Raw genomic sequence first — 12293 nt, forward strand, 5'->3', positions numbered from 1 at the left:
CAGAACATGTCTTACTTTGGACTCCTAAGAACTATTTAAATGCAGCTCCAGTGTCTACCTTCACTTTTCCACATTTTTATTCTCTTTTAAGGCTTTATTGCAGAAACTCTTTCTTTTGTTCACCTATTCCTTTTCTTTTCCAAACTCATTTCTCGCTTCTGATCACCTTCTGAAGGGACAGCTTGGATATGTTGGAACTAAATTTCTTGTATTATAATATATCTAAAAGAAACACAAAATAAGAGCTGTATACCGTGTTCTAGGTTTTTGCAAAAGAAAAACAGGCAGGATCACAGCATAATTAATGGTGTACAAATAGACACTCCATGATCATTATTGTGCCAACAGCCACCAAAGCTTTGTGAGGAATGTTCAAGCTCTGTACAGGGGACATTACTTTAGTAGAGTAGGCAACAAAAGACGCATTTGTTTATTAGAAACTTTGCTTTGCAACTTTGTGAACCAGCACAGTTGGTCACAAATGGAAATGAAAGTCTTGAGTGAGCTGTTCTGCCTGTTTTAAGAGAGAAATGCGTCATTCCCTGAAGGTTACTGGATTAGTTTACTTGCTCTAGAGCTAACAACATAGGGATTTAGTTCTAAAGAACCTTATTTTTCCCTAGGAGACTATGTCTATTGGTAGCCATTCTGAATATCCATATACTAAGCCACTAATATTATCTAAAACAGTACTTAGGTACTATGATGAATAAACCAAATTTATTTCCAAGTGATTTTTTTAAGTATACAAACTTTCTAGTGAAAATTTTGGAAATTTACATTTTATGGCAGTTTCTTCATTTCCTTGATTTATTAGAATAAATGAAAATTCAATAGATAAATATAGGTATATTTTAAGTATCAATATCATTGTCACTTGCATCCCTTGAAATTGTTTATATGGCATTCTGTTAGATTAACGATTTTAATCTTTTAGGTACATTTCATCTCTAAGGTTATTCTCTTTGTGTATCTACCTCATGTCTTCAATGAAGTGTTGGGTTGGATTGAGATATCTGGGTCCCTCTTCCTAGAGCCAAATTTGAATAACATAAATCATCATTATTAGGTTATTTGCAGAAACCAATCTCTGAAGCCTATGATTGGAAGCACTGGTCAAATAAGTGCTTTTGAGAGATAATTATTTATTTAAAAGCAACATAATGGTTTAAATTCTAGGAGAACCTACAGCCTATTACAACAACCTTAATAGCTTTAGAGAAGGTATACCTTTTTATAATTTCATACCACTTGAAAGCAGTGGCTTATTTAGTCACTTATGCAAAAGGAACTCTGGAAAAACAGCTCTGCATAAATCATTCTGTTATAAAGACAGACTCGGGAAGGGGAACATCACACACTGGGGCCTATCATGGGGAGGGGGGAGGGGGGAGGGATTGCATTGGGGAGTTATACATGATATAAATGATGAATTGATGGGTGCTGATGAGTTGATGGGTGCAGCACACCAACATGGCACAAATATACATATGTAACAAACCTGCACGTTATGCACATGTACCCTAGAACTTAAAGTATAATAAAAAAATGAAAAAAAAAAAAAAAAAAAGACAGACGCACATGTCTGTTCATTCCAGCCCTATTCACAATAGCAAAGACATGAGGTAACCTAAATGGCCATTGATGATAGACTGGGTAAAGAAAATGTGGTACATGTACACCATGGAATACTATGCAGCCATTAAAAAGAATGAGATCATGTCCTGTGCAGGGACATGGATGGAGCTGGAGGCCATTATCCTTAGCAAACTAATGCAGGAACAGAAAACCAAATACCACGTGCTCTTACTTATAAGTGGGAGCTAAATAATGAGAACACATGGACACATAGAGGGAAACAAAATACACTGCTGCCCACCCACCGAAGGGTGAAGGTGGGAGGAGGGAGAGTATCAGGAAGAATAGCTGATGGATGCTGGGCTTAATGCCTGGGGGATGAAATAATCTGTACAACAAACCCCCATGACACGCATTGACCTGTGCAACAAACCTGCACTTGTATCCCTGAACTTAAAAGTTAACAAAGAAAACAGCCTTGCATTTTTAAATGGAAGCAGAAAATAGTATAGACTGTATATGAATGGTCTACATTGTTTATTACTTCATTTATGGAACATTTTTGTGGTTGGCATAAGAGAATGAAAAATGGAGGGTTTACAGTCCTTTCTAGGTCTTCTGTGTTGTCTCCCTTTCTCTTTTTTCCTCTCCTTTTAATGAAGACCCTGCTGTACCTTGAAGAACCCAGGTGGACTGAAGCATAGGACTTCAGGACACTAGGAGCTTTCTAGCCCTCATGGTCCCTACTCCACAATACCCTATACTAAGACTTGGTAAATTGCAGAAGTGATGGAACTAAACTGCTCAAGGTACAGATTCTAGAACCAACCTTCTCCTTAATAATTTTTCAGTGCCCAATTCCTGCTTCTAGGAAATGTGCCCCTAAACCTCTCAGGCTGTATTAAACTATTTCTTGAACTCATTTTGTTAGCACAGAGCACAAAGCACAAATGTGATAACCAGTAACCCATTATATTTTAAATAAATATCAGTGTCTAATTCTAGACGTTAGACTCCTACAAGGAAATGATATTGAAGTGTATCTAGGTGCCATTTCTGCAGCAGCACAGGGATTGAGTAAACTTCCTGTTCTTAGGCATGTGCCATCCGCTGTAAACACCGAATGTACTGGCCACAGCACCTGGTTAAATGTTTCTCCTCAAGTCTCTGCCTTTATCTCCATACAGAGCAGGATTATCTAACTCATTTCTATAGATTTTTGCTTAAAGGTAACTTTGCTTAAATCTCAAAACAGAGCAGTAATATCTCTTCCATTGCATTAGTAAACAGCAAGCAATGTTTCAAGAAGTCATTTTTAAATACCCATTTCAGTGGCTTGTTTTTATTAGGCTTTGCAACATTTTTTTTTGAAATAGTATGAAATACATACACTGGTCTCCATGTGGTAGAGGGAGCAATCAATATGTGGATTTCTAAAATAATCTGAAGGTCATAGAATACAAGAGCTGTATTAAAATAGAGAATTATAAAGTTATTTCAAGGGAACAATTCTTTTTTTTTCATTTCATTTGTTATCCTGATTGTTCTGCAACAAGGTTATTCTTTCAAATCTAGGAAATTTTTTGTTGTTGACAAGGATGATATACTGTTGACTTTGACTGTGATCTATTTACTTAGAAGGAGATCTCTAGTTTCATTTAGAGAGTGTTATGTGGTTTACGGGAATATAATGTTAAACTATTAGACTCGGGTTTTGCTTTTCTTTCTTCCCTGGACTAGCCATTATTCTTAGGAGAAAATATTAACTCCAATATCAGTCTTAAATATCTTATTTTAAAACTATTAAAAGGGACTGGTTGTGATGGCTCACACCTATAATCCCAGCATTTTAGGAGGCTGAGGTGGGAGAATCACTTGAGGCTAGGAGTATGAGACCAGCCTGGGCAACATAACAGGACCCATATTTCTACAAAAAAAAAAAAATATTTAAAAAATTAGCTGGCATGGTGGTGTGCACCTGCAGTCCTAGCTACTCGGGAGGCTGTGGCAGGAGGATCCCTTGAGCCTAGGAGTTTACTGCAGCCTGGATGTCAGAAAGACACCCTGTCTAAACAAAACAAAACAAAAATGACTAAATGGGATTTTTTTTAAGGTTTTCAACACCTCTCACTTCAATAGGTAATCTATGCAGCCTCCTATTACAGAGTAAATTAAACCCTAAGGTATTAAAACCTAAGAGAATCGGTTTCTAGGTATATAAATCTTTGGGGTATATAAGGAAAGCCAGGAATGTAGAAGCAGATAATTATCACTGTTGTTCAGTTAGGCTGTTATATTTAACCTTACTGATAAAAAGCCCCCAGGGTGTTGGCCCTAAACAAGTGCTGACTGCTTTTGTTTGACCATTAAACATGGAACAGGTAATGCAAGTTGTATGAAATGATTCTAGTGACCACACGTGTCTATCTTGTATGAGATGATTCTAGTGACCACATATCTATCCTGTAAAGTTTTTTTGTGAATTAGTAAAATGATAGTTTAGGTTATTGAAAGTGCAAATGTCTCTTTATATTATAGGGACTTCTTTTGTTCATCTGCTAAAGTAGATAAACATTTTAACACAAAGATAAACCTTCAACCCAGCTTATTCTGGATGTCATATTTCACTAGCAGTGAGTCCAGAAAGGGGTGGAAAGTCACAAATTTCCGCCTCACTCTTTCCTTTTTTTTTTTTTTTTTTTTTTTTTTTTTGAGACAGAGTCACACTCTCTCGCCCAGGGTGGAGTGCAGTGGCGCGATCTCGGCTCACTGCAACCTCCGCCTCCTGGGTTTAAGTATTTCTCCTGCCTCAGCCTCCTAAGTAGCTATGACTACAGGTGCACACCACCACGCCTGGCTAATTTTTTTATTTTTAGTAGAAATGGGGTTTCACCATGTTGACCAGGATGGTCTGGATATCCTGACTTCATGATCCACTTACCTTGGCCTTCCAAAGTGCTGGGATTACAGGCGTGAGCCACCGTGCCTGGCCTCAGTCTTGCTCTTTATACTAAACACTGAAAACATCTACATCAAGAAGGAAGACACTATTTAGGGAGTCCCCTCTTCCCCACCCTACTGAAACTCTAGATTTGTCAAGAATGGAGCTGGGGGAAGTGAGCATAAACCATCATTTGGGAAAAGCTCCAATGCATATGCTCCCCAACTCTCACACCTTGACTTTGAGAACCTCTCATTTAGGGTAAATTTGAATGGAAATGTGAAGAATTATTTTAAATATCCCCTAGTCTTTGACCTTGTTTTTTTTTTTTTTTTTTTTTTTTTTTGAGACGGAGTCTCGCTCTGTCGCCCAGGCTGGAGTGCAGTGGCCGGATCTCAGCTCACTGCAAGCTCCGCCTCCCGGGTTCACGCCATTCTCCTGCCTCAGCCCCCCGAGTAGCTGGGACTACAGGCGCCCGCCAGGTCGCCCGGCTAGTTTTTTGTATTTTTAGTAGAGACGGGGTTTCACCATGTTAGCCAGGATGGTCTCGATCTCCTGACCTCGTGATCCGCCCGTCTCGGCCTCCCAAAGTGCTGGGATTACAGGCTTGAGCCACCGCGCCCGGCCGACCTTGTTTTATAGTCTTCTTCTATCTTCAGGGTTTGGGTAACCCTTTCTATCTTTCCATTAACATACCTACCTATCTAAATAATCTACCTCCCTACCTATTTATCTATTCACTCCTTTATTTTTTCATTCATCCATTCATTCACCTTACTGCATGTTCCATATTGTACCATGGATTATTAAAGCGACTTCCCATGTGACTCCATCTTCTTTTAAGCTTTTTCTCCTTCTGGAGAGCTTTAGCTTCACAATCCCAGGGCTGCAATTTCTGTCTTTCCAAAATATGCTAAGAATCAGATTTAATCATCAAATTTTCCAGTCACCAATAGAAAGCCTCACAGCTAGGAAATGTCCACAAAAAGAAGCCAAATTTTAAAATATCCTGTGGAACTTCCAGTTGTATTGAAGGTACTTTATTATATCAGCATCATTAAGGCAGAAACAGTTGATAAGGTGAGCAGTCTTCCACCATCTCTGTATGCTACACTATGGACTGCAGATCATCCCTGCTTGTGAGATACTCTCAGTTCTACAGTTTGTTGTTTTCAAATTTGTATAGCTAATATTTGCTGTGGGTAAGTACTGTATTCATTTCAACAAGTATTAAATGGTTTATCTGGTCATTTTTGTGTGTGTGTGAGATATAGACCATTTTTCCCCCTTTAAATCTAACTCATTGTAAATTTTGATAAATTTTGCTAGAAAATCCATCTTTTTTGTCATTTCATGTTGTTTAGTTACAAGTTTATTTTTAGAGCACAGTTTACACACATTTTGTTAAATAGTTTGCTTTTCATTAGATAGTTCTTGATCTTGTCTGTAGAAAACTTGGAAATGTGTATTGTTTCAGAGTCACTGTAAAAGTAGTGTTTAGCTGGTAAGTACAACACTTTAAAGGGATAAGTGAGCCCAGAAGTTAATAAGAGGGTATGGGATGTTCCTTGGTTTTTTAGTTCTTTAGAAATAATTTATCTTGATGGGCTATTTTTTTTTTTTTTTTTCCAAGACCAAGTCTCACTCTGTTGCCCAGGCTGGAGTGCAATGGCACCATCTCATCTCACTGCAACCTCTGCCTCCTAGGTTCAAGCGATTCTTGTGCCTCAGCCTCCTGAGTATCTGGGATTACAGGTGCACCCCACCACACCTGGCTAATTTTTAGGAGAGATGGGGTTTTGGCATGTTGCCCAGGCTGGTTTCGAACTCCTGGGCTCGAGTGATCCACCTGCCTCAGCTTCCCAAAGTGCTGGGATTATAGGCATGAACCACCGCACCTGGTGGGCTATACCTTTTTTAACAGCTTACTTGAGTGATAACTCCATATGATAAAGTTAAATTGTTTTAAGGGTAAAATGAAATGATTTTTAATAAATTTACAGAATTATGCAACCATCATTACTAATTTTAGAACATTTCTGTCACCCAAAAAGAAACTTCCAGCCCACTTGCAGTCACTGCCATTCCCACCTGCATTCTCAAATAACCACTAATTACTTTCTATCTCTGTTTGTTAGGCTGTATCTTTCTCTTCTTATGAAAACTGGATGTAGAACCAAAGTAGTCCAATCTACCTGAATATGGGATGGAAAATAAGTACCAGAAATAAAAATATCTGCCCTCTACCCAAGCGTATCTCCCCTAAAGTTCAGAAGTACAGTTACTGTGTGTAGCTAATTTTTCAATTATATCTTTTTCTTTATTCTTTTTTTTTTTTTTTCACCAAGCCATTCTCAGAAGAAAGTGTCATCAAGATACCATCAAGCTTTCCCATTTCCCAAATTAAAAATCCTACCACACTAAAATGATGTAGGACTTAGTGGCAGTATAAAAACTTGTAATGATCTGACAAGGACTCTTTTCAATGTTACTTTTGTTGTGAAAGTATTTCAGAAATACATGATAATTTTTTGGTAAGCAGTGACTCTTCTGTCGGTTTTCAAGAACTTGTTAGTAAAAATACTTAACAAATTTTGTGGGCACTTCTGAAATAGAATCCCATCACTCACAAAGCACCCTCACATCCGTAAGCATATTGGTACCTCCCCATTTTGGCTGGAAAGAATTTTACAAACAAGTTAGTCTCAAATACTGTTAATAAGAAAAAGCTGGCTGGGTGCAATGGCCCATACCTGTAATCACAACACTTTAGGAGGCTGAGATGGATGGATTACTTGAGGCCAGAAGTTCAAGACCAACCTGGCCAACAAGGCAAAACCCCGTCTCTGCTAAATATACAAAAATTAGCTGAGCATGATGGTGGGCCTGTATTCCCAGCTACACGGGAGGCTGAGGCACGAGGATCGCTTGAACCTGGGAGGCTGAGATTACAATGAGCCAAGATTGTGCACTCCAGCCTGGGTGACATAGCGAGATTCTGTCTCAAAAAAAAAAAAAAGGAAAAGAAAAGGTAAGATGTTGTGGTGTTTAGGAAAAACTTTATGGGCATGAGATTTCTAAGCTAAACTGGATGCTGTTAACATAAAATTATATACCTAACTGTATTACAGATTTAATATGGTGGCTTATTAGTAATATTAACTATAATTAAATGGCAGATATAGGTGATAGGGAAATTTTTAACAGCCCCCTTTTCTTTTTACCCTACAATAACGGTGAATTATAAGTTAATTTTTTTTCTAAGTTTATATTGATTTTTACAAAATTATAAAGACTGAAGAATTGCCTGTACTGTAATCTAGAAAACCTCAGCACCATGCAATATAGCCAGGTAACAAACCTGTACCCCCAATCTAAAATAAAAGTTTGAAATTTAAGAAATGAAAAAAAACCCCACCAAGTTCATAATTGATTGTCTCAATCTTTTTCACTGATGCTATTGTTGACCTTTTCATATGGAATGCTACTAGAGGCAGTGGTATACCATTTGGGAACAGAGGCTCCTGAGGTCAGATTCCTGGTTAAATCTAGGCTCTGCTACTTCCTCTCTGACCTTGGGCAACGTACATCATCTTAATTTATTTTTATTTTTTTATTTTTATTTATTTATTTATTTATTTATTTATTTATTTATTTATTTATTTATTTTTGAGACGGAGTCTCGCTCTGTGGCCCAGGCTGGAGTAGTGCAGTGGCCAGATCTCAGCTCACTGCAAGCTCCGCCTCCCAGGTTCACGCCATTCTCCTGCCTCAGCCTCCCGAGTAGCTGGGACTACAGGCGCCCGCCACCTCGCCCGGCTAGTTTTTTGTATTTTTTAGTAGAGACGGGGTTTCACCATGTTAGCCAGGATAGTCTCGATCTCCTGACCTCGTGATCCGCCCGCCTCGGCCTCCCAAAGTGCTGGGATTACAGGCTTGAGCCACCGCGCCTGGCCTATTTTTTTTTTTTTTTTATTTTTATGGGTACAAAGTGGTTGTATATATTTATGGGGTACATGAGATATTCTGATACAGGCATATAGTGTGTAATAATCAAATCAGGGTAAATGGGGTATCCATCACCTCACTTTGTTATAAACATTACAGTTATAATTTTAGTTATTTTTAAATGTACTAAATACATAAATTATTGTTGACTGTAGTCACCCTTTTCTATCAAATACCAGACACTTACTCATTCTATGTAACTATATTTTTTTATCCACTAACCATCTCCACTTCGCCTGCCCCACCACCCACCACTACCCTTTCCAGCCTCTGGTAACCATCTTTTTACCTCTATCACCATAAGTTCAATTGTTTTAATTTTTAGATTCCACAAATGAGTGAGAACGTGTGAAGTTTGACTTTCTGTGCCTTACTTATTTCAATTAACATAATGTCTTCCAGTTCCATCCATGTTGTTGCAAATGATGAGATCCTATTCTTTTTTTATGGATGAATAGTACTTCAGTGTGTATATGTACTACATTTTCTTTATCCATCCGTCAGTGGACACTTATGTTGCTTCCAAATCTTGGCTATTGTGAATAATGTTGCAGTAAACATGGGAGTGAAGATATCTCTTTGATATGCTGATTTTCTTTCTTTTGGATGTATTCCCAGCAGTGGGATAGCTGGATCATATGGTAGTTCTATCTTTAGTTTTCTGAGGAACCTCTGTACTGTTCTCCATAGTGGCTTTACTAACTAACATTCCCACCAACAGTGTACAAGGATTCCCCTATCTCCACATGCTCACCAGCATTTGTTGTTGCCTATCTTTTGGATAGAAGCCATTTTAACTGGGGTGAGATGATATCTCATTGTAGTTTTGATTTGTATTTCTGTGATGATCAGTGATGTTAAGCACCTTTTCATATACCTGTTTGTCATTTGTCTGTCTTTTGAGAAATGTCTATTTGGGACTTTTGCTTATTTTTTTACTCAAACTATTAGATTTTTCCCTGTTGTTTGAGTTCCTTATATATTCTGGTTATTAATCTCTTGTCAGATGGATAGTTTGCAAATATTTTCTCCCATTCTGTGGGTTGTCTCTTCACTTTGTTTCCATTAAAAAAAATTTGGCTAGCAATATTTCCTAGGGTTGTTATTGTGGTTAATTTAGATAATACACAAGCATAGTACCTGCCATATAAGTAAGATTTGTTGAGAACTATTATGTTGTGAATATTTTATTCCACAAGTTGATTTTTTTAATGGTTTTATAGTGACAACAGAGTTTTCTTTTTTAAGGTCTAAGAAAGCTTTTGTGTCTGTTAAGAAATTCATCCTCAGATTGTTTCAACTGATATTCAATTCAATCAAATTCTGTTTCAAGACCTAGTTTTTCTTAAATCTTTAAGCTCAATGTATAAACATCTGTTATTATTGCAGTTTATAAATGCAGGAACTTGCTTTCTTTGATCAATATTTTGCATCTATCTTGAACAGATTAAATTCTTCTAAATATTAAAACTATAATAAACTGTCGATAAAAATCTCTTAATTTTTTAGTTATATTTACACATTTAATATATCTTAAACACTTCATATGCACCACAAGGCACACTTACACATCTGGAACACAAAGCATTTCTAAGCCCTTCTACTAGAACCCATGTCTATACTCAGTCACCTCTGCAGCTGCCGTCAGTGAGCGTCAGATCTGAACTGCATTCCCTGCACCTTTTTCTGTAGCCATGAGTATCGATCACATAGTATTTTCCCATTTTGTAAAACCATAACCTTTGATATGAATGAGATTCTACAGTTTCTATTAAAACTGAAGTTTCTTCTTAATTTGATACTTCTTTTTGAGATAGAGTCCTGCTCTGTCACCCAGGCTGGAGTGCAGTGATGCATTCTCAACTCACTGCAACCTCTGCCTCCCAGGTTGGAGGGATTCTCATGCCTCAGCCTCCCAAGTTGCTGGGACTACGGGCGTGTGCCAACATGCCCAGCTCATTTTTTGTATTTTAAGTAGAGATAGGGTTTTACCATGTTGGCCAGGCTGGTTTCAAACTACTGGCCTCAGGTGATCTGCCTACCTCAGCACTGTTTTCTTCTTATATAGTATTTATATATCTGTCTTGCAGTTTTACAGTTACTATGGTATCATACGTTACATGTAATATTAAGGTAACCATAATTCATTTTGCGAACCCCATGTTCTTGGATATTAGATTATTTCCAATTTTCCCTTATATGTAATGGTTGAAAATATGCTTGTAAAAATACGTTTTGTACATCTAATTCCCTTAAGATAAAGTCATAAAATAGGATAACTGAATAAAAATGCTATTCAAAGCCAATTTAAAAGCCTATGCAAAAATAATTATTCTTGCTGCACTGTATACAAATAATTAGGCCAAGTATAATAAAGCAGACCAGTCCTAGCATGATTTGTCTTTAGTAAAAACAGGAAACTGCAGACAGAAAAATTGTGTTTCAAAAACTATAGTACACCTGTTTTTAGATTCTAGTCTTGCCTAATGTTTTTCAATTTTTAATATTTTCTTTTCTTTTCTTTTTTTTTTTTTTTTTTTGAGACGGAGTCTTGCTCTGCCACCCAGGCTGGAGTGCAGTGGCCGGATCTCAGCTCACTGCAAGCTCCGCCTCCCGGGTTTACGCCATTCTCCTGCCTCAGCCTCCCGAGTAGCTGGGACTACAGGCGCCCGCCACCACGCCCGGCTAGTTTTTTGTATTTTTAAGTAGAGACAGGGTTTCACCGTATTAGCCAGGATGGTCTCGATCTCCTGACCTCGTGATCCGCCCGTCTCGGCCTCCCAAAGTGCTGGGATTACAGGCTTGAGCCACCGCGCCCGGCCAATTTTTAATATTTTCTACAGTTTGGACCGAATTCTAATTTTTCTTGGCTAGAAGTCTTCAAAATAATGTTTTCAATTTTTTTCTTCTTTCTTCCCCATTTTTCCTAATTTGAAGTCACTGAAAACTAAGCTGTGCTTTCATGAAGACCTGTGAACTAAAGCTAGACAACTTAAACCTCAGAAGAAAATAACAACCTATTTACATTCATAAGCCACTTTCATACCTGCCTACTAATGTATGAACTTCAGAGTAATGTGATCTGTATTGATTTTCCAGGATTATTTTGTTTGTTGTTGTTTTTCTCCCTTCCTTCCCCTTTATTCTCTTCATAGGACATCAGGACTTCATGACCTTCTAAAAATGAGCTTTCCTAATAACTCAGGACCTACCCATCTAGGAACAAACCACCCTAGCCATGAGAGATAAGATGAAACCTGAGCCCAGAGACTTTTTCTTCTAAAATGCTTTCTCCTAAAGATTTAAAAAAAACAAAAGGGGGAAATGTGAAAGGAAAATATCTCTGGGCCCCAAAATCACTAAGCTAGAGGGAAAAGTCAAGCTGGGAACTGCTTAGGGAAAACCTGCCTCTCATTCTCACACATCTGCTTACTGAGATAAATGCATATCTCATTGCCTCCTTTGGAGAGGCTAATCAGAAGCCCAAAAGAATGCAACCATTTATCTCTTATCTACCTATGACCTGGAAGCGCCCTCCCTGCTTTGAGTTGTCCCACCTTTCCAGACCGAACCAAGGTTCATCTTACGTATATATGTTGATTCATGTCTCATGTCCCCCTAAGATGTATAAAACCAAACTGTGCTCTGACCACCTTGGGCACATGTCATCAAGACCTCCTGAGGCTGTGTCATGGGTGTGCATCCTCAACCTTGGCAAAATACTTTCTAAATTAACTGAGACCTATTTCAGGTTTTCAGGGTTCAC

At 38.0% G+C, this 12293-nt stretch overlaps 1 protein-coding gene and 1 long non-coding RNA gene across 3 annotated transcripts in view; one reads left to right on the plus strand and one right to left on the minus strand.

Annotated features, from left to right (window-relative positions):
- The window catches only part of SGMS2 (sphingomyelin synthase 2), a 98548-nt gene that overhangs the window by 55353 nt on the left and 30902 nt on the right, over positions 1 to 12293 (plus strand). The gene's annotated exons all lie outside the window — the stretch shown is intronic.
- The window catches only part of LOC115892801, a 71110-nt gene that overhangs the window by 10791 nt on the left and 48026 nt on the right, over positions 1 to 12293 (minus strand). The window contains exon 4 of the long non-coding RNA XR_004052718.1: positions 108 to 222. This is a non-coding gene — a long non-coding RNA (uncharacterized LOC115892801). The remainder of the gene's footprint in view (positions 1 to 107; positions 223 to 12293) is intronic.

Source organism: Rhinopithecus roxellana, chromosome 2 (assembly GCF_007565055.1).
Source record: "Rhinopithecus roxellana isolate Shanxi Qingling chromosome 2, ASM756505v1, whole genome shotgun sequence".
Classification (NCBI taxonomy): Eukaryota; Metazoa; Chordata; class Mammalia; order Primates; family Cercopithecidae; genus Rhinopithecus; species Rhinopithecus roxellana.